The following is a 21,036-nucleotide window of genomic DNA, read 5'->3' on the forward strand; positions in this document are numbered from 1 at the left end:
TCTACCCTCTATTTCTTGTAAAATGCATATGTGCATGACATTGTGTTTTGTGATGATGAAAATTATGAAGATTAAAGTTACTTCATGGAGATTAAATAGCAAAAATGTTGACTATTTCATGTTCCATTTGCTTTTAAGGTACCAGAGGTTTTTACACTTTATTTTCATCATACAGTACAAGAAGATGTGTGAACCAAAAATAAATGATTGAGTCTGACAACACTGTCTTCAGAATCACTCATCAAAATAAAGCAGTAGAAGCATTTCCTAGGACAGGCAAGAACTCTGAAGATCAAACCTAACCATCAAGGGATACTTTCTTTTTCAGTTTCAAGAAAAAAATACTATGTGTGGTTAAGTCACTGACGTCAAAGACTTGATGTGTCTCACGAGAACAGATGCAAGCTTTCAGATATTTCAAAATTCAAACAAATTGTTTTCTTAGAAGTGTGTCAGATTACAGTAATTAGAATCTGATGTTGCTAACAAATCTGAAAATGTGGCTGTAAATGCTCCTACCACTTGCATAACATAAAAATGAAAACTATCAATGAATTATGAAGACATCATTTAAGGTTCCATTCTTAAAACTTAATTGAACTTACAAAGGCAACTATATTAAATATTTATACAGAGTCAATTTATGTAAGTTTAAGATGACTTTGAAACACTTGTTCTCCGCACATTGAGTCATCACGGTGAAATCGTGAAAATAATTTTGAGTTTAATACCTCTTTATGCATACTTTATTGTTTTCATTTCTCTATGAATACTACTGCTTTAGAGCAACATTTAATGGCACATAACTGAAAAACGAATGCCTCCTAATAAGTCTTTACTATTTCACATACAGAAGTAATGACTCATCAGTTAGAGGAGCCTGCCCCAAGCTTGACAGTCTGAGTCCTGTCACAGGGCCTACATGGTGGAAGGTGACAATGCCTCCTACAGCATGCCCTGTGACTTCCACAGGTGCATTTTACACACACACACACACACACACACACACACACACACACACACACACACACCCCCTCCACAAAATTTACATACAAATGGATATGAATGAATGAATAACCATTTCAATATAATTGGTCTCAATTAGCACCATTTTAAAAACTGCATCATTGGCTTCTTTAAGATATTCACGAGTTTTAACATGTAAGTAGCACTGACAATTTTCAAACTTCTCTCATTTATTTTGTCTGCTGTGTTAATTTGAGAAAACTAACTTGGTGGTATCATAAGGGATGTGAAAAATGACACTTAAAGATGATTCATGATGTTAAGACTTCAATAGTTCAGAGTTTTAATGTACTAATCAACGGGGTTTCCTTTGGACATGACAGTATCTAAATTAATAATTAAAAACAAGAAAGCTTGTTTTCAATTCTAATACCACTCCTATGCCTACAATCTTCTTTATACCTTCTAAATCTCTCTTTAACATATGTTATTTGTTTCTGTGTTTATTACCATTTGAATTACAGTAGCCATTACTATCGTCTTTTTACAGCCAGGGTTAAGTTGCTCTGCGTGATTGTTTCTCCGGAATACAAATCTGATCTATGTATTTGGACCCCTCCTCCCCCCGCCAGGGCTCCAAAACTAATGGTCTCAGTAGAAGCTTAGTACATGAAGACATTTTATTTCTGGCTTCTATTTGGTTTTGCTCCTCATCTACTTCTGCCATTTAATTACCCCAAACATATCCTGAATAACCCACATGCTTAGCTAGTTAGTCCTTACGTACTCTCTCCGTCCATTTTTAACTTACAATGTGCATCCTTCATCATCCCCTCTCAACCCTCCTGCCTACCTCTATGTTCTGCCTGGCAGACCACAGCACTCCGAGCATTCGTTGTTACTTTTATTTGTTTTTCCCAAACTAATTAGAAGTATCAATGTCCTTTATAATATTTTCCCTCAAATTTTGTGGTGCCCCCATAGAAACTGAACTGAATAAAAGATTTAACACAACAAAATCTGTTATGAACATGTACTTTCTTTGAAGTCACAAATATTTTGGCTAGAACAATAGAAAATATGTAACATTTAAATACGAATTATAAACTGTATTTTCAGATCTGTTCATTCAATACAATAGTCATAATCCGAAAACCACAGAGAATAACTTTTTTGTTTGTTTGTTTTTTGTTTCTTTGTTTTTTTTTTTTCAGGCAGGGTTTTTCTGTGTAGCTTTGGAATTGGTCTTGGAACTCACTTTGTAGACCAGGCTGGCCTTGAACTCACAGAGATCCACCTGCCTCTGCCTCCCCAGTGTTAGGATCAAAGGAATGCGCCACCACTTTACCTCTCCATGATCCAACTTCTTTACTTTCCCCAGTCCTGTGTCTTTCCTCAGGATAACTTTCCCTAGATACTTCAGTTTTTGAGTATTGGATCCCTTTTTGAGTATCTTACTCATTTATAACATCTTATTCATTTATAATTATTTTGGTCTGTGGTGATCATTTTGTTTGTACTTTAACAAATAAAGCTTGCCTAAAGATCAGAGTGCAGAGCTAGCCACTAGAGGCCAGGCAGTGGTAACGCACATCTTTAATCCCAGCACTTGGGAGGAGGAAACAGGAGGTGATATGGCTGGGGGGAGAGAGGAAGTGATAAGGCAGGGTGGAGACAGGAGCTCAGCCCTTTTCAGGCTAAGGATTTGGTAGAGGTAAGAAGTCTTTCTAGCTGCTGGCTCCTTTACTGATCTTTCAGCATTTACCCCGATATCTGGCAATGGGTTTTATTATTAAGATCAATTAGGATTCATGCTACATTGGTCCTCAATTATTTTTGTAACTCTGTAACCCATTTGGTCTTACTTAAACAGTGCTCAGGGAGATTAGTTTGGGCACTCTGTCTGAAGTAGCAGCTAATTTTTGTTTTTTTTGAGACAGGCTTTCTCTATGTAACAGCCTTGGCTGTCCTGCTACTGACTTTGTAGACGAGGCTGGTCTCGAACTCATAGAGGTCTGCCTGCCTCTGCCTCTCAGTGCTGGGATTAAAGGTGTGCACCACCACACCCAGCATTAGCAGCTCTTTTTATGTGTCATACTCTGTTATATCTCTTTGCTGGTGGTTCTCTTTTTATGTTGCTGGGAATCCAGGTCAACTCCTGGCACACCTAGGTAGTACTCTGTGATTGAGCTACACTCCTGGCCCTTGTGTTTTTCCTAATAGTACCTTGCTAGAGAAGGAATACCTGGATAGAGACTGGTTGATCATAGACAGGCACTGAAATTTCAGTGTAATTAAGACCTTTGTAACAACACCGGCCACTCTCTGTGGAGGAAGCTAGGCTAAGAGAACCAACAGCAAGCTGAAGGAAAAAGGAAATTTCTTACATTTACAACCTTTATAGAGGGAAGAGAGTTCTAAACTTAGTGGGAAGTGATCTCTGAATTTGGAGGGGAGGGGTCTCTTAGTTCAGAGTTGGGGCAAGAACTCTGAGTTTAGCACGTTAGTGAAAGTCCTAGATCTGATATAATGTCCTAACTCAGGACATGAATGAATCCTGTTGTCCCCCTCCCCGATGCCTTGGGGCTGTTCTTCCATACTAGGAGCTCAGTGGTCAGAGAAGGCACTAGAGAGGATATGAGGAGGGGCTGACCCCCACTACATAGGCATCATCTGTGACGAACACAGCTTTCACTAACAATGGACCTGCAAGTGTGTGTGTAGTCACCGACAACCCTCATTAGAACAGAAGCCAAGGGACAGCTGGGGATTCTCTTAAAAACATCTGTACTTTCAGGTTCCTAAAACGGTCAATAAATGTTTCTAAAAAGGGAGAAATAGTGAGTGAAAATTGTTAATTAAAAAGAAACAGCTTATCCAGTCTTTTCAATCCATTGATTAGTCTAGTTATATTGCAACAAATTCAGTAGAATTTGATACGCCATAGTTTTTTTTTTTTAAATTAGTCTCAAATATCAAATGGATTAAATGCAGATTTGGTGGTATTATATAGATCATCTGGTTGGATTATATTTTATTACATTTATTTATTCACTTATTTGTATGTATGTATATGTAAAGGCCAGAGGACAGCTGTGGAAGCCAGTCGGTTCTGCCTTTCTACCATGTGGAACCTGGAGATTAAACTCAGGTCTTCAGGCTTGGTCACAAGCACCTATCCCTGCTTCACCAAATCTCTGGCTCTGGAATTTTATTTTAATATATTGTTAATACACTAAAATTTTTTATTCTGTAAAATTAGAATAGTAGTCACAGATTACAGATACAGGATGTTTATTAAGGTCTTAGATAGCTTCCCCCAGTGTTTATGTTTTAACCAAGTTGTCTTTGAGATATTTATTACATAAATATTTGTTGTGAATTGACCATTGCAAGCACTGGGGGACAAAGCAGGGACCTAGCTGGGTAAATAACGACATATTATTTATTCTGTGCTCTTGGTGGCTCAAATGCCCAAACGTGGCTTAGGCAGAATGTTCTGGAAAGGTTTTTAAACAGGAGTGACAATTCATTTTTCTTTAGCTTCGTGGGTGGGAGTTGAGCACAGAATTACAGATGGCTATTTTGCTTACCATGTGGAGAAGCCCATCTGTGGTCAAAGATGATAAACATGACTCACAGAGCAAAATAGAATTTGTGATAGACAGAGTCCTACAGGCATTGGCTGTGTGACTTGACATAGGACCTGACCTTTCTGAGCTTTGGAGGCTACGCTCTTCAGTCTTGTGCACTACCACAATGTCCACTGCAAGCTGGACTTCTGTCTACAACTAAAAATGTTCTGACTGAGATAAAGAATATTCATAATAGACTATCTTTAAAAATAGTGTACATGAGCCCTATAATATTTTATTGTGCTTCAATACATTAAACAAATATATTTAAAAATAGTGAAAATCATGAGTTAGTTTTAGGGATAAAGGCTGAAAGTATGAGGGAAAAAATTGAACTGAATGAACTGCATTATATGCAGATTTTTGGTAGTTTACAATAATATTATGTTTATTTTGTGGTGCTGGGGTCTGTACACATGAGACAAGCACTGTACACTGAGCTACATGCACAGGCCTTGGGATTGTTTGGAAGTAAGGTCTCACTGTGTAGCTCAGCCTATACTTGAAATCACTGAGTAGCTCAGGCTGGCTTCAAACTCACAATCTGCTGCCTTTTAAATGCTTGTGTTATAGCTGTTTAGCATCATACCTGCCAGTATATTTTATAATTCAACAAGAAATATAGAACTACTTAAAGGTTAATAAATAATAAAGAGGATAATTTTTTATTATTTAAAGCAAGGTAGTCAAAAGCACATTGATAACACCAAGATGTGGGAAATTATGACTGTATGTTTTAGCTGAACATCTCCTAACAGAGACTATATTGGCAATTTTATTTTGACTCTTTCTAGGCTGCTTTAAGTTTCTACATAGAAGATAACTTCAGAGAGTCAAGATATATCTCTAACTCTGAGTCATGAGCTAATTCGATTGTTTTAAATATCCCTTGTCCTATAAGGATGTAGCTGCACGATATAGAAGGTTGATTGTCTAAAGAAAAGGAAAAAAAAAACCTTTTTATAAATGAGAAAGGCAACCAAGCTGGAATGATACACAAATTACCTTGTACAGCAACATGTTCAGGTTGAACTGTGATTAGTGACACAGAATGACTTTCATCATAACTGCCACGTACACAAGATTTGAATGGTCCATTAGGTTCAGCCTTGGCTCTTGCATTAAACTAACTTTACAGACAAAATATGTGATACTTTCCCTAAATGTGCTGGCTAGTTTTATGTCAACTTGACACAGCTAGAATTATCTGAAAGGAGGGGACATCAACTGAGAAAATCCTTTATAAGATCTGAAATAGTGGGGGAGGGCCCAGCTCATAGTGGGTGGAACCATCCCTGGGCTGGTGGTCCTAGGTTGTATAAGAAAGCAGGCTGAGCAAGCCTTTGAGGAGCAAGCCTGCAAACAATAGCCCTCCATGTCCTCTGCATCAGCTCCTGCCTCCAAGTTCCTGCCCTGTTTGAGTTCCCATCCTGACTTCCTTTGATGATGAACAGTGATATGGAAGTATAAGCCAAATAAACCCTTTCTTCCCCAACTTGATTTTGGTCATGGTGTATCAACACAACAATAGAAAGCCAGAGACATTATGTAAGTATTACTTAAACCAACTGCGGATTAAATATTGCCTGGATCTTCCTTTACCAAGCAATGATACTGTTTCAAAGAATAAGACTTCTGAGTCATTCTGGTCAGGATTGAGATGATAACTTTTCTTCTACAAGTTTTAGGACTTAAGGCAAATTACTTGTCTTATACTTCTTAAATGAAGTGCATTAATAATGTGTGACATACACAGTTTTGTGAAGTTGAATAGTGACAGATTTGGAAAATGGTGGTCCCTCAGTAGCTTACCACTATCATTATCCTTACTTTATGAGAATCCTGTTCAGGAACATAGAAGGAGCATTTTTTGTTTTGTTTTGTTTTTTTTCTTTATTAAGAAATTTTCTACTCACTCCTCATGCTATCCTCAGAACCCCCTCCTCCTTCCTCCCACTCCCAGCCCTCTTTCCCAATCCATCCCGCATACCCACATCCCCCAAATCGATGTCAGAAGGAGCATTGTTAAGGAAAATCCCAAACGATCAATAGTGATAGAATTGGGACAGATCGCTTTCAGAATTTTTTGTTTTTTTGTTTTTCTAGACAGGATTTCTCTGTATAACAGCTCCGGTTGTCCTGGAACTCACTTTGTAGACCAGGCTGGCCTTAAACTTACAGAGATTTGTCTGCCTCTGTCTCCCAAGTGCTGGGATTAAAGGCGTGCACCACACTGCCTGGCTTTCTTCTAGAATTTTTTATATAAACAATTAATTAGTCTATGCCAAATAGAAAAAAAAAACAGTATCATTATTATCATGGCTACTTTAAGAATATAGGTTACTGAGACTTCTAAAGTGCCCTGTCAGTTCTAGAAGCAATATGATGAATTCATTGAGATTACAGTAAAAAATCAGCATAAATAAATCTGAAATTCTCAGAGATGATATCTAGGATGGAATTATCTGGAACCACAAGGCTAAAAATATTCATGCTTCCTGGAATGAATTTAAAATGAGCTACCCAAATTTTGCCTTTAAGAATTTATTAAAAATAATTTTTCTAGTTCATAATTTTCATGATAGTTGCAGCTACTAACCAACAAAGCTCTTCAGAGTGTATATTTCCTTTGGGGATTGTACCTTGAAGAATAAGGTAATGTAATCAAATAGACAAAAAACTTCTTGCTTAGAGAATCTGGTAATTACAATTCAGATCTCTCTTCTATTTTCGTTACAATATAAGCCTAACTGTCTAGCTTACAAGCTTTTTTAGGAGTACCTGAGTGTGTATAAACACAGAGGTCATCACATACAATTTCTTTGACTGTCTCCCACAGCGTCATAACACTTTGATGAGTGTTAGTTACTAGGAGACAAATGAACAGATAACAACATGGCAGTAGCAGAAAAACTGGAAAAAATGACTAATACATTTTTGTTTTTGATAGAAATCGAAAGAATAACCCATTTTAAAAAGGGAAATGGGATGATATTGATAGAATAAATGAAAATAGGACATATAAGGAAATTTATTGTTCAAAAATAGCAAAAAGCTAATGCTGTCTGTCATCGTGACAAGCTCTAGAGCCTCATACAAAACAAAGCTCTGGTATGTCTGTGGAGGACTGGGCTAACTGAGATGTGGTTAACTGAGGACGGACAATCTGTCCTAAATGTGGGTGAGCTGAATACCACCACCTCACTTCTCCCTGCTTCCTGACTGTGGACTCAGCCCGACCTCCTGTCTCACAGCCCTGCCTTCACAACAAGGATGAACTTCTATATGAACCAAGATTAACTACTCTTTCCTTGAGTTGCTGTTGTTGGAGTACCAAGAGAAGTAAGTAATATTGATAACAATTAATATCTTAGAGTAGGAGCACTTGGATGACTATTGTTTTTGTATGTATTTTAAAGGCAGCATATTTCCTATTCAAGTCAAGAGAAGCGTTATCTAACCAAATGCGACTTTAGGTCTCACTTCAACATATGGAAAGGGGGCTCTATTTTTCCCTTCTCTCCCGCCACATATTATCTTTATCTATTACAAACCAATATTGACAGAGTGGCTAAGAATATCTATAATGTCCATCAAGTGAGCAGAGTGAATTGTTTGATGAGACACGGTCATCACGACATCACTGAGGAAACAGAACTATACACCACCTATTTTTCTTTTGAGTCTCACTCTTGTTTTCCAAAAACGTAATCTAACACTTCTGTGGCTAATGGTAGTATGTATGAGGTAGGCTTCAAATATTTAAAAGGACAAATGAGGACCTTAGGCCAGGCAGTCTCTCTGTGATGGAAACACAGAAGAAGAACTCGTAAATTATCCTCCTCAAGAACATTCAGTCACCTCGTGGATGGCACTTTGCTTGTTCTTCTCCTTTGAGGCAAGTTAATGTGATAGCAGTCGACAGTACAAAGCTGTGAGAACAGTATCCAAAATTAGAATATGTTTAAAACACCCTCCCATGGCCAGAAGTGTCCCTTAACTAATTATGTACACAATAACCAGGTCCTCCACTCACAGCATAGGAAGTGATTCTTAATTCTCCATTTATCAGTATATTACACTGATGCTATGTTTAAACTGTATCTAAAAGGAAGATCAGTGCCATCTTTTCAACAACACACACTATCATACACGATATACTGGACCTGATGAGTTAGATGACAGGTTTAGCAGTTAACCACTTAGATAAAAACAGAAGGCTTGTTTGCACATGTGTGTGTACTTCACACACTCAAAGTGTACCCGTGAGTTTCTGAAATTAACAAATTTCTCTTAATCTACTATGAGTTAATGGCTGCGCTAACATGCAAACATCTGGGCTTCCTTCTAAAACTAGGATGAATTATTTAAGGGAACCGCAATCATGTGGAAAAGAGAGGACCATGGGCTAGAATCAGAGAGGGATAAAATGAAAGGACAAATACCCATCCAGTGGAAGAACATTAATAGACTTCAACTGGCTTTCAGGAATTTAAACAAGCAAGCGGGCAAGAGGTCCAGGCATCATCCCTGTCCATGTTCCAGCACTGTGATGCGGTTACTCCTCATTAGTGCTCCCTTCTCAGGTGTCATAAATTCATTATTCCGATGTCAAGAACAGTAGAGAGGAATGACCAGGGCCCAGCATCACAGGTACTTCAAACTGGTTATTATTCTTATTCATTTTAAATATTTATATAGTTTGGAATAGAAAGTCCTGTGTGACACATAATGATACCAGTTTCACCTGCCAAATCAAATGTGAAAAAAATGTATTTTAAACAAGTGTGTTTAAAATAGACAGTGATGTTTTAAGTGTTCTGTGCAGCTCTCAGAATTGTCTTTGCTGTGGAATTTATGGGTCTTGCAGCTCTTGTAACATTATGATGGCCTGTCCTTATTCCACTTTCTCCTCAGGTTGAAAGGAAATTTCTACTCTTCTATCTCAACCACAGGTATTTCCTTCGCTTCTGGCTATTTTATGAATTCTTCATAACACACACAGCTGTTTTTAAATTTATTTATTTGTTTTTACAATCTAGGCCCAACACTACAGCCTAAAAATGGAAACCATGAAGCATGATTGATTCCTGAAACAATTGTCATTACAGGAAACCCTAGATTCATTATATTAATGGATATTAGTATAAGTAAGGCACCCACCAAGAGAATAGTCATTCTAGCCAGAGCAGGATGTGAAGGACTTTCCTTTAGTTCTTCCAGAGATTTTTTTTTTGTATGTCTGATTTAAACAGAAAACTCCAGTGCATAGTTTCCATTTTACAAGTACTCTTATAGAAAGAAGAGTTTCAGTTGGCTGTAAGTGTTCAGTGGCATATGGTTAAAGCAGTTGTTGGTGGGGTGCTCGCCGCTATGTTCATTGCTTATTGTCGAGGTGATGGTTTATCTGGAGCTTTGCTTATTCAGAGACCTACCTTTCTAGTCTTACAGAAAACACCCCCTTCCCCTTGGGGCTCTGACAAGATTGGCTGGGCCATGCTTTTCCCACTTGCTCTAAGGGAAATCTTTGTAGTGCTGCCCTCTTTGAATTTCTTACATGAAAGTTTAAATCTACAGAATCTCCTTTTGATTTTTTTCTTTGTTCATATCTCATAGAGTCCAAAGTTGAATTTAAATATGCTTGCACATTTTCTTAGTTCTTCTTCTCATCTCTGCAACAGAATACAGGCAGAAGCAACTTAAGAGACAAAAGGAGGGTTTTGGCTCATGGTTTCAGGGAAATCATCTTTGTGACAGAGAAGGCCTGGGGGCTAGGAGCCCTGAACATGGCAGTAGGAACTCATAGCATGGATTGAATAAATGTTGTAGTAAGAGCTCGTAGTTCATGGTATGAAACAAGAGTAAACCCAATTAGGAAAACGACCTCCATATGCCAGCTAGGCACCATGTCCCAAAGCCTCCACACTCCCTCAAAAGTCCCCCTGGTGAGGATCAAGTACTCAAAACCACAACTCCGAGGAATGTTTAGTCGTTTACAATGGAGTTGCTTGGGTTTTCTTTCTATTTACTTTTTCAACATTATTCAGCTTCTTGGTGTGTTTGGACATCCTAAATTTTACACAGATTCCATTAAGTGCTCTTCTTGCTCTCAGAGTCATGCTGGAGAAGCAGTTAATCAATAGGAAGCATGGCCTTGTTGTTTTTACAAGGTAAATCTGGTATTGTAGAGGAAGTTTCAATTGGATGAATAATATTTTCTCATTAGAAATAAAAATGTATAATTTGTTAAGAAGAGAGTTTCAAATTGGTCAAAGCAAACAGAAGTTCCATAGTCTATGTCTTGGTCCCAACTTTAAGGGTTCTACTTTTCCTGCCATGTAACTCTCTTCAGCAAGTAGAGTGGACTCTTGCTGGTTTTCATATCCAGTCTTACACTTTCAGCAGATGCTGGGCAGTCACAGCACCCATTTTTGTTTGACTTTTGCTGTACTGGAGACTGAGCCCAAGACTCACTAGGCAAGTGTTCGAGCACTGGGCTGCATCTCTAGCCTGCTTGTAGCATCTAACTCAGCTGAATCTGAACCTAATGTCTCCATTCTCCAAGGAAATTGCAACACAGCCAATCACAAGGCTATGACTGACATTCATACACAATTACTTTTAATCCCCAAATTATATTATACCTTCTCCCAGACACCTTTGGTTATATAGCTACAGAATAGGAACATAGACTAGAAAATTGCCATCTTTGTCATACCAGCATTTTGGGATCACTAACTTCATGTTCCCAGAGAATACATAATATAGAAATTCCTACATATTTCCATAGAAATCATACATGGATTGCAGTGTGTTTATATGAAAGCGGTGTTACTCATGAACTTGAATTCATATTATGACCTTCACATACTTTTCCTCAGGGTGGAAATTTCTCATGCTTGATCACAGTCCAGAGATAATTTTGCTCTGCAATCATACACACTGTATCTTTGTTCATCTAGATGTCTTGCATGTGAGAAGTTGGGGGAGGGGTGAAGAACCACCCACAGATGAAGCAGTCCATGTGTCTGGTCTTTCCTGAGGCATACTCTCTTGAGAGTAACCATTTGAAATATGTTTTACAAATTGCATTCTTAATGGAATATATGTAGTATGAGGTCAGAAAAATTCTTTGGTTATTTCTTTGAAGTCTAATGTTTTAAAAAATAATGCCAATTCTGATGATTTAGGAATCATTCAAAATTACATAACTGTGGTTTAGTTTTGCTTTTTAACCTAGAGGTGTATTCTTTTTCCCCTGCCTTTTGAAAAACACCAGCGAAGCATTGCTCCAAGATATCTCTGTCTTCCCCATCCCCCCGTTTTTTTTTTTTTTTTTCACTAAAATGTGCTCACATCTGTACAGAGCCAAGGCAGTCCCAGACACCATGTGCAGCCCAGGATACGATAACCTGTGTGGACAGCTCTGTCACATATGACTGTTGGCTCCACAACTGGGGGCTCTGCAAACAAAAGGACATCCCTTTCCAACCTCAAAATGTGCACTGTTCTGAAATCCCTCAGCTGATTTACACAGAGGAGAGTTTGCAAGATGCATTTTCTTACAAATGAGAAAACAAAAACAAAAACAAAAAAATTCAACCAACAGAGAATGAAAAACACCCCTCCTAACATCTAAGAAGACTTCACCATGAGAGAAAATGCTGTGAGAGTCACCCAGTGAAAATTCTCCATCTGTGTTTACTCTTTACGTCATTACCTCAATCCTGTTTGGTAGAGATTATTGTTTCCTCTTTATAAATGGAGAAATTGAGGCTATGAAAAGTTCAATAAGTTCATACAAATTCCAGAGTTTATGAAGTCGTTGAGCTTTGACTCCTGGGATTCTGAGTCTCGTTCAGAAATCGAGCTCCTGCCTGCACTGACCCACTGTTGATATGGATTCAGACATACAACACTCGTGTTTTCAAGGTTTCCCCGCACCACCAATATTTGTGTACTATAATGATTCTTAGTTTTTGATGAAAGAAAGAAAGAAAAAACCAACCAACTAAAGCCTGTTACTCTGGGGGTGCGTCACTTCTGCACAGCTGTTAGTTCCAGCCAAATAAGATTACTAGGGGCTCCCTGCTCGCTCCTTGCTCTGTGCCAGCATGGGCTGTGTGCTTTACATCCCAATTGGATTAGGTATGACTAATCTTGCTCATGTCCTGACACTGCCCTGCACCTAATCAAATGATGTACTTTAGTCTGTGGTGGGGCGATGGTGTAGAATCTGGAAATTTTCTTTCTTAAGTGCCTTGCCGTGCCTGACTTTGTAGAGTACATTGACAGACCACCTTCCCTGGGACCAGACCTGCAGACATACAGATGACACTTAATCACTGCATGGCATTGTTTTTGTTCTACCCAAAAACATTGCCTCCTAGTCAATATTATGTTAGGCATAACAAAAATATGGAGGGAGTGTGATTGTAACGGTGTTGGTGGATTCAAATTGACATCATATATGAGCAACTAGAGGACAGGATGTGCCAATATAATCTTTCCACAGTCTTTACATGTGGCAGTTAATATTTTAATTTTACTTTAAACCTTCAGTAAACAGTTTCAGAGGCATATTAAAATGGATTTGTACATCTGAGCAATCCTCCTACTCCCAACCCACCCTTCCTACCATGGAAGCAGAGAATTTAAGGATGTGGGCCTATCTTCTAGAGTAGCAAAAGCCAGGAGGAGCTGAAATAACTTGAAAGCCTTCATGGACTAATATTTAGGATACTGAGATACTGTATCCACTGGTATATAAAGAAGACAGAATTATATATGAGTTTTGTGCGTTTAACTATCCTGAATATAATTTAAGCCTAAGCCAGTTTCCATATGAGCAGTCTTCTGGCTAGGATTCCTCGTGGCTAATCTACATGGTTATGCCACGTGCTTGGGAACAGGAAACACCTGTCTCATGCTGGCTCGCACTCACTTAACACGATCCCTGGCAGCATGTCTTTTCAGTCCCAGGCCAGCTCACCAGAGGTCATCGCAGTATGGACTATTTCAGCATGTGTTACTAACCATCGACGTCGAACAATTTTCAAGCACTTTGTGGGTTTGAATCATTATATGGTCACCAGAGGATTCCAGGATATTGTCCTGAGGTCCTCTGAAAGAGATCGTTTGCAAATTTCATATTCATTGGGATTTTAATACATAAAATGCCTTATTTTTACATTTTTACAGTCATAGAGAGAATATATCTCACCTTGCAAAATGGAATGTGTGTTTCTAGTTCTTTGTTTTTAAAAAGCACAATAAATAAAATCTATTAGAAGGGTTTTAAATGTCAGTACAACTTATTTGCCTTAGAGTTTTGGGTTTCTTTTTCTACCTTTTACAGTACTGGAAAACAAAGTCCTCATATTTAATATCCACTCAGCTTCTCATTTTCGATTTTGCAGTACGAAGTTTGACAGTTATCACCAATACAGATACACTGACTATTGCAGCCTTGGGAAGGAGGGTTCAGACTTATTTCTTTCTGTTCTTTTAATTGTCATAATTTCATAATTGGCAGTTTGCCTAGGTTAATTTAGAAAGCAATTAGTTTATGAGTTTGGGCAATTGCTTTTCCATTCTCTCTGGCTTGTGAATATAGTTAGTTCTTAACATTTTTTTTAAATAAATATATATATATATATATATATATATGTATACACACACATATATTTTTACTACACACACATGCCCACACACCATAAAGCTCATGTAGAGATCAGAGGCCAACTCTCAGGAGTCAGTTCTCTTCTTCCATGTGGGTTCCTGGGACTGAACTCAAGGCATCACAAGCAGGAATCCAAAGCACCTGGGAACCCAGAAACTCACTAGTGATGATGATTTCTTCTGAGACAATCTAAGAAACAAGACATGGAATTCTTATTCACCTCTTGTCTACCATATATATAAAACACCAGCCCAGTTTACCTTGCCAGAGATGACATCAGCCTTGAAGACAGAAGAACATTCAAGAAATGTCTGGAGAACTCTGGGTTTCCTCTAAGTAAGCCCACATCTATCTGGAGAAACAGCCCTGGGGATGCCTGTTTGCTTGCACATTCGCTTGTGGGCCTGGATTTTCCAAAATCTGTCCTCAAGTAGAAAATGGTCAAAGTCAGTGACTCGTCTAGAGTGACATGTTGGCTGTCGTTTGAATGGAGCAAGAGCAGGTTCCACTGGTATTAGGGTCCATGGCAGTCTTCATGCAGAGTCACAGGGAAGAAGGAAACATACATTTGGACATCTTTAACTTCACTCCATTTTAAAGTGAAAGGGTTAAAAAAAAAAAAAAACCTTAAACACCCTTGTTCAGTGTGTAGCTCAGTCAGTAGAGTGCTTGCCTAGGGTGCATAAAGCCCTGGGTTCGATCTCAGCACCACAGAAAAGGCTCCTTGGGCAGGTCTGTAATTCTAGCACTTTAAGGAGGGAGGGAGGAAGGATTAAAAGTTTAAGGCCAGCCTCAGCTACATATCAAATTGGAGTGTAGCCTGAGCTACTTGAGACCCTGGGGGTTGGAGGGAGGATGGAGAGGAGAGTATTGAAAGAGACATCTTGATGAGGGAGGCATTTTGGGGTCAGGTAAAACCTGGTGCAAGGGAAACTCCCACAAATCTACAAGGATGGCCCCAGCAAAGCAGATATGTAGCCTGAACCGGCCCTCTTCCTGTAATCAGATCGGTGACTACCCCAATTGTCATCAGAGAGTCTCCATCCAGTAACTGATGGAAACAGATGCAGAGAGCCACAGCCAAGCACTGGACTCTGGGAATCGTGCTGAAGAGAGGGAGGAAGGAGTGTACGAGCCAGGGGATCAAGGAAATTACAAGAAAACCCACGGAATCAACTAACCTGGGCTCATAGGAGCTCATAGACTCTGGACTGACAGCTAGGGAGCCTGCATGAGACTGACCTAGGCCCTCTACATACGTGTGACAGTTGTGTAGCTTGATCTCGGTGGGACTCCGAGTAATGGAAGCAGGGCTCAGTCCCAGGAACCTGTTCCTCACACTGGGTTGCCTTGCCCAGCCTTAATACAAGGGGAGGAGCTTAGTCCTACTCGACTTGATATGCCATGCTTCCTTGATACCCATGGGAGGCCTGCCCTTTACTGAACAGAAACAGAGGAGGTGTAGATTGGGGTTGGGGGCAAGAGAAGGTAGGGAGAGGTAATGAAAGGAGAGGAGGAAGGGGAAACTTTGGTCAAGTTGTAAAAAAAAATGAATAAATTTAATAATAAAAATGTAAAATAATTAATGAGAAACAATTTTTGCAAAACCATTTTAGGACTTCCCTGTTTTGCAAAGGAAGTATTTTTCAATATTTGGGCCCAGATTTGAATTCCTAAGCAGCTGGCAGTTTTCAGGTGTTTGGCTTTCCTTGTTAGTACTGTTTTTATAATATTTGCATAATTTTGGTACTTACAACTCTCTTGTCTGGAACCACTCCTCTGAGGAGAGGTCCTCTATGGACAGATCTGTTGCTGGTGCTTCTGCCAGTTTCCCCTGGGTCATCAGCTTCCTGTGGACTCCCATCCAGTGCACTCTGTTTTCTGATTCTCTATTTTACCTTCTTTTACATGAATTTTTAACATAGTTCCACAGTTTTCTCTTTCTCACTAGAAGGCATGTGTTTGTTGTCTTTTGGTTCTTAACATAGAAACTACAGTTTAGTTTGAAATACAGTGGAGTCAGTACCTGTGTCCTGTGGATAATGTGGCACTGTCTAAATCTTATTGGAGTTCTCTCCTTCAACCCTGTGAGTTTCAGGGATCAAACTCAGGTCAGGCTTGGTGGCACATACCCCACCCACTGAGTCATCATGCCAGCCCAATCCTTCCTTTAACTTCAAATGAAAATCATACACAAATTATTTCTAATGTATTAACTAACACAAGTGAATGTGTCCATGTGGATGAGGTTTCATGTCATATCTCCAAATGCAGAGCATGTGGTGGTCAGAGTGAATGCTCTTCTATTCCACCTCTCATCCCACATCCACTCTCCTCAGGACCACTCCGGAATAAGATTGCTTTTCTCAGCACCCCACCTGAGAAAGCAGGTGTGGAACTTGTGGTCTCTATTGGACCTATTTCACTTTATAAAATGTCCTCTAGTTCTACCCATCTTCTTGAAAATGACAGGATTTCATTCTTGTTGACTAAATAATAATCCATATCTCTACTAAGCCCTTATCTGGCAACTGTTGAAAGGGCTCTGTAAGCATTGAGCTGGCATCTCTGTGGGAAGGCTCTGTAAGTATGTATGAGGGTATCTGTGGGAAGGGCCCTCCCTCTAAGTGTGTGTGGGCACCTCTGAGCACTGATTTCTGTATACCCACACAGCTTTTGGGCACACAACTTCTATACCGAATATTTTGCTATTTAGTCAAACAAGAATTTTTACTCTGTTACCAACGGTATAGTTTTTCTAAAATCATTTTAAAAGTCTTCAGTAGCCAACCTCCTCTGATTCATATTTGATTGCTAAATTACAAGAACCACAGCGTATTTTGAATAAAAGTACAGAGATGATATATTATTGCCTTTTTCATAAAATTGAGACCTTTGCCACTATATTTTAGCTTTTTTCTGACTTGACATTTACTGCACTAAGGAAGGGCTTAGCATTTGCATAAAGTGAGCACAGGACCCTCCAAGGTTTGATTGAGGGGAAGGTCTTTCACTGTAGCTATGAGGAGGAGAGTACAGCCAGAGGAAGAGTAGAGAGCAGTCAACAGAGCAGTGGACAGAGCCTGCCTTGAGAGGAGAGGGGGAGGGGAAGACAAAAGAGGACCCAGGAGCTCAGGGCCGCAGGGCTGAAACACCGGGTCATATAGGAATGAGGGGAAGGCAAGTTCATGAGCTCTAGGAGTTTAGAGTAGGGGAGCAGAAGAGCTGAGAAGAGCCTCAGGCAGCTGGAATGTTGAGGAAGCCTGAGGCCAGCATGAGCTTGGTACGCTAAGAGCCACCACAGTCAGCCATTTGTTCTTTTGGACCTGACCTTATTACTCTTGTTTGGTTTGTTTTGGGTACTAGGGGTTGAGTCACTCACCACACATGTAAGTGCTCCCCAGCTCAGCTATGTCCCCAGCTCTCAGCATTGCTTTAGAAACAGTCATCAGCCAACCCAAGTCCTTTGGTTTCATTACATTAAGACTCTCACTTCTGACTTGCTATCTTTCTTTTTCTTTTCCTTTGGTTTTTCAAATTACAGTTTCTCTGTGTGATGACCTTGTTTGTCCTGGAACTCTATAGTGCTGGCTGGCCTTGAACTCACAGAGATCTGCCTGCCTCTGCCCCCCATGTGCTGGGATTAAGGGCATGGGCCATCACTGCCCACTGATTTCCCTCCAGGTTTATCCGTGTGACACAAATGATAAGATTTCCTTCTTTTAGGGCTGAGTAGCATTTCACTCTATTTGTATACCACAGTTTCTGTTTATAGAGTCTCCACTAGGTGGTTACCATGGATACTTGGGTTGTTGCCACATCTTGGCTAATGCCAATAAATAAATAAAAATAAAAACAAAAACAAAAAAACAGATAAACTGCAATGAGAAAGAGGTACAGATGCATCTGTGGATAGTGAGTTCACTTATTTTGATAAACGTGCAGAAGGGGAAGTACTAACTCATATTGCAGTTGTTTGTTTTTAAGAATCTCTTTACTGTTTGCCAAGATGTCTGTGCAATGCCACATTCCTTCCAACATTCTATGGAGTTCCCTTTTCTCTATACTCTCAGCAACACTTAACTCACACATACATATATTTTACAACAGCCAGCATGTCAATTGTGAGATGATGTTGCTGTGGTTTGAATTGGTTTTCTCAGGTAACAGATGATGCTCAGTAATTATTACATATACTTGTTTCTCACTTTTATATCTTTCAAGAGATACCTTTTAGTTCTTTTGTACCATTTGATGGGACTTTTTGTTTATTCACTATTGAGTTGTATATGTTCCTCACATCACATGTTTTTATGTCAATCTTTGATCAAAGCCATGGTTCTAAATGCATTCTCCCATCCCCAATGTTAGCTTTTCATTTTGTTGGTTGTTACGGATGCTCAGTAGAAGCTTGGAATTAAATGTAATCTCACATATTTTTGTTTTACTGGCTGTACTTTTGTACCAAACTGTAGATGAAGTTTTTTGTCTGGACCACCCACTCCCAAATAACCACACAGAGACTTCTTATTAAATATGAAATCTCAGCCAATAGCTTAGACTTGTTTTTAGCTAGCTCTTATAACTTAAATTCACCCATTTCTATTCATCCATGTGCCACCCTGAGGCCCACTCATCTCGTCTATGTACTTTCCAGGCTGCTTTCTTCCTCATCTGGCTAGTGACTCCTCAGACTCTACCCTTCTTCTTCCCAGCATTCTCTCTGCCCTGAAAATCCTGCCTAGCTACTGGCTGTTTAGCTTTTTTGTTACACCAATCACAGTGATATATAGTCACACAGTGTGAAGGAATATTCTACACCAAACATTGTCAAGACCAGTATCATGAATTTTTTCTTTGCTTTTTCTTTAAATTTTCATTTGAAATCTTACATTTGGTTTTTATACAGTGTAAGGCAGTAGTCAAATTTCTTAGTACCACATACTAAAAAACTTCCTTTCCTACATTATTAATTCATTGTTCTTTGACTGTTGATCATTTTCTTGGTTAGATTTTTTTTTGTCAGTTTGAATTTTCTCTCAATTTATCAACTTTAATTCCTGCATTATTGTTTTATAGTTTTTACATATATATTCGGAATATGATCAGTTAGATTTACACAGATGAAATTCATTAAAATTTAACAGATTTTGAAAGTTAACTTTGTATCTTTGAATCTCAAGAGTAGGCCCGGCGGCCTCTGTGGGAGTCTGGATTCACTGGATTTCTCCACAGGGAGGTCACGTCTCTTCCTTTCTGGTATGCATATTTTCACTTCTTGTTCTTGTCTTTCTGCATTATTCAAACATGCTATTGAACAGAAGTAGATCTTAGGAAGACATTATTCTGTCTCTCATTGCTGAAATTATAGTATCATAAATTCTGGTGTGCCCACAGTGGTACCCTAGTAAGTTAGGTGTTTCATTTTCTGCCACAGTCAGTTCACAAGCATCTTTTTGCCTTATGCCCTTTCTGCTCTGTCAATATGGTCAAATCACTGATTAATTTTCCAGTGTTGAAATAAGCTTACAGATCCTGGTGTTTTATGTTGTGTATGCATTGTTGGTTTAATTAACTAAATCATTACATTTACCAATTTTTAGTGACATTTCCTATATTTATGAAAGGTACTGATTTGAAAATTTCTTATAATGTGGTTTTGGTAGTATTCTAGAGTCATAGAACTTTTTAGAAGTGTGACGTTTGAGTCTACTTTCTGGAAGTGACTACATAAAACATACATGATGTGTCCAGTAAGTTTATCATTAAACTAATTTGATGTTGGAGTTCACTTTATATAGTTTTAATATGACACAAATTTTAAATAATAAAACATTTTAGTTTATTTTGTGTGTGTGTGTGTGTGTGTGTGTGTGTGTGTGAGAGAGAGAGAGAGAGAGAGAGAGAGAGAGAGAGAGTTGAAGTTAATAACAAAGGAATTGTTGCCTTTCATCTAAACTGTTGAATTTATTTTGAATAATACCTTCTTATCACTGTGATGGATTAGGACTGGTTTCTTCATCTGATTCCTAGGGCTTGTATACTGCATCTTCTTTCTTTCCTCATGATTTGATATCCTAGCATGTAGAGTTAACTACTAAAGATTCATAATGTGTGAGGTGTAAGGAGAAAGGGAAACAGCATCCCAGGAATAGAGCTTTTACTTTGCTCTATTTTTGCATTTTTCACTGTAATAAAGAGGACACATAAGTGGGTACACGAAAAGCAAAATAATGTTAAAAAGAAGAATCTAATTGTTTCACATTTAGCTTTGCATGCTATATATTTTCTAATGTTTTATGGAATAGTCACAAAAGTAAAGATATATTAATTCACAAAGAATACTTTCTAAATTATTAGTATTCCCATGGGCAATATTCTATAATTTAATTGCACAAATTAAAATATTAACTGATGGCAAATACTATAAGCAATCATAAAAATGGAAATATTGGATTTACTAGATATAATGCAATGCACATTAAAAGAAGATGAAATTAAGACTACTGTAATATTAATTTTTCCTTTTAAGTATCACCAGTTTCTTAAAAAGATATATTAGTTCTTGGTGTCCAACCACATGAAAATAGTGCTAACAGAAAAATGACATAATTCAATATTTTTATTTATGCTTAGAATTTTTGTTAATAGCAGATCAGTATATCTTCTTTGGCTTGTTAACACAAATATGTAACATTTTCTTTAAGTCTTACCGAATGTTTTATAAATATGCATGTATATTTCATAAAGCCA

Source organism: Peromyscus californicus, unplaced genomic scaffold, assembly GCF_007827085.1.
Source record: "Peromyscus californicus insignis strain IS unplaced genomic scaffold, ASM782708v3 Scaffold_6__1_contigs__length_162567912, whole genome shotgun sequence".
Classification (NCBI taxonomy): domain Eukaryota; kingdom Metazoa; phylum Chordata; class Mammalia; order Rodentia; family Cricetidae; genus Peromyscus; species Peromyscus californicus.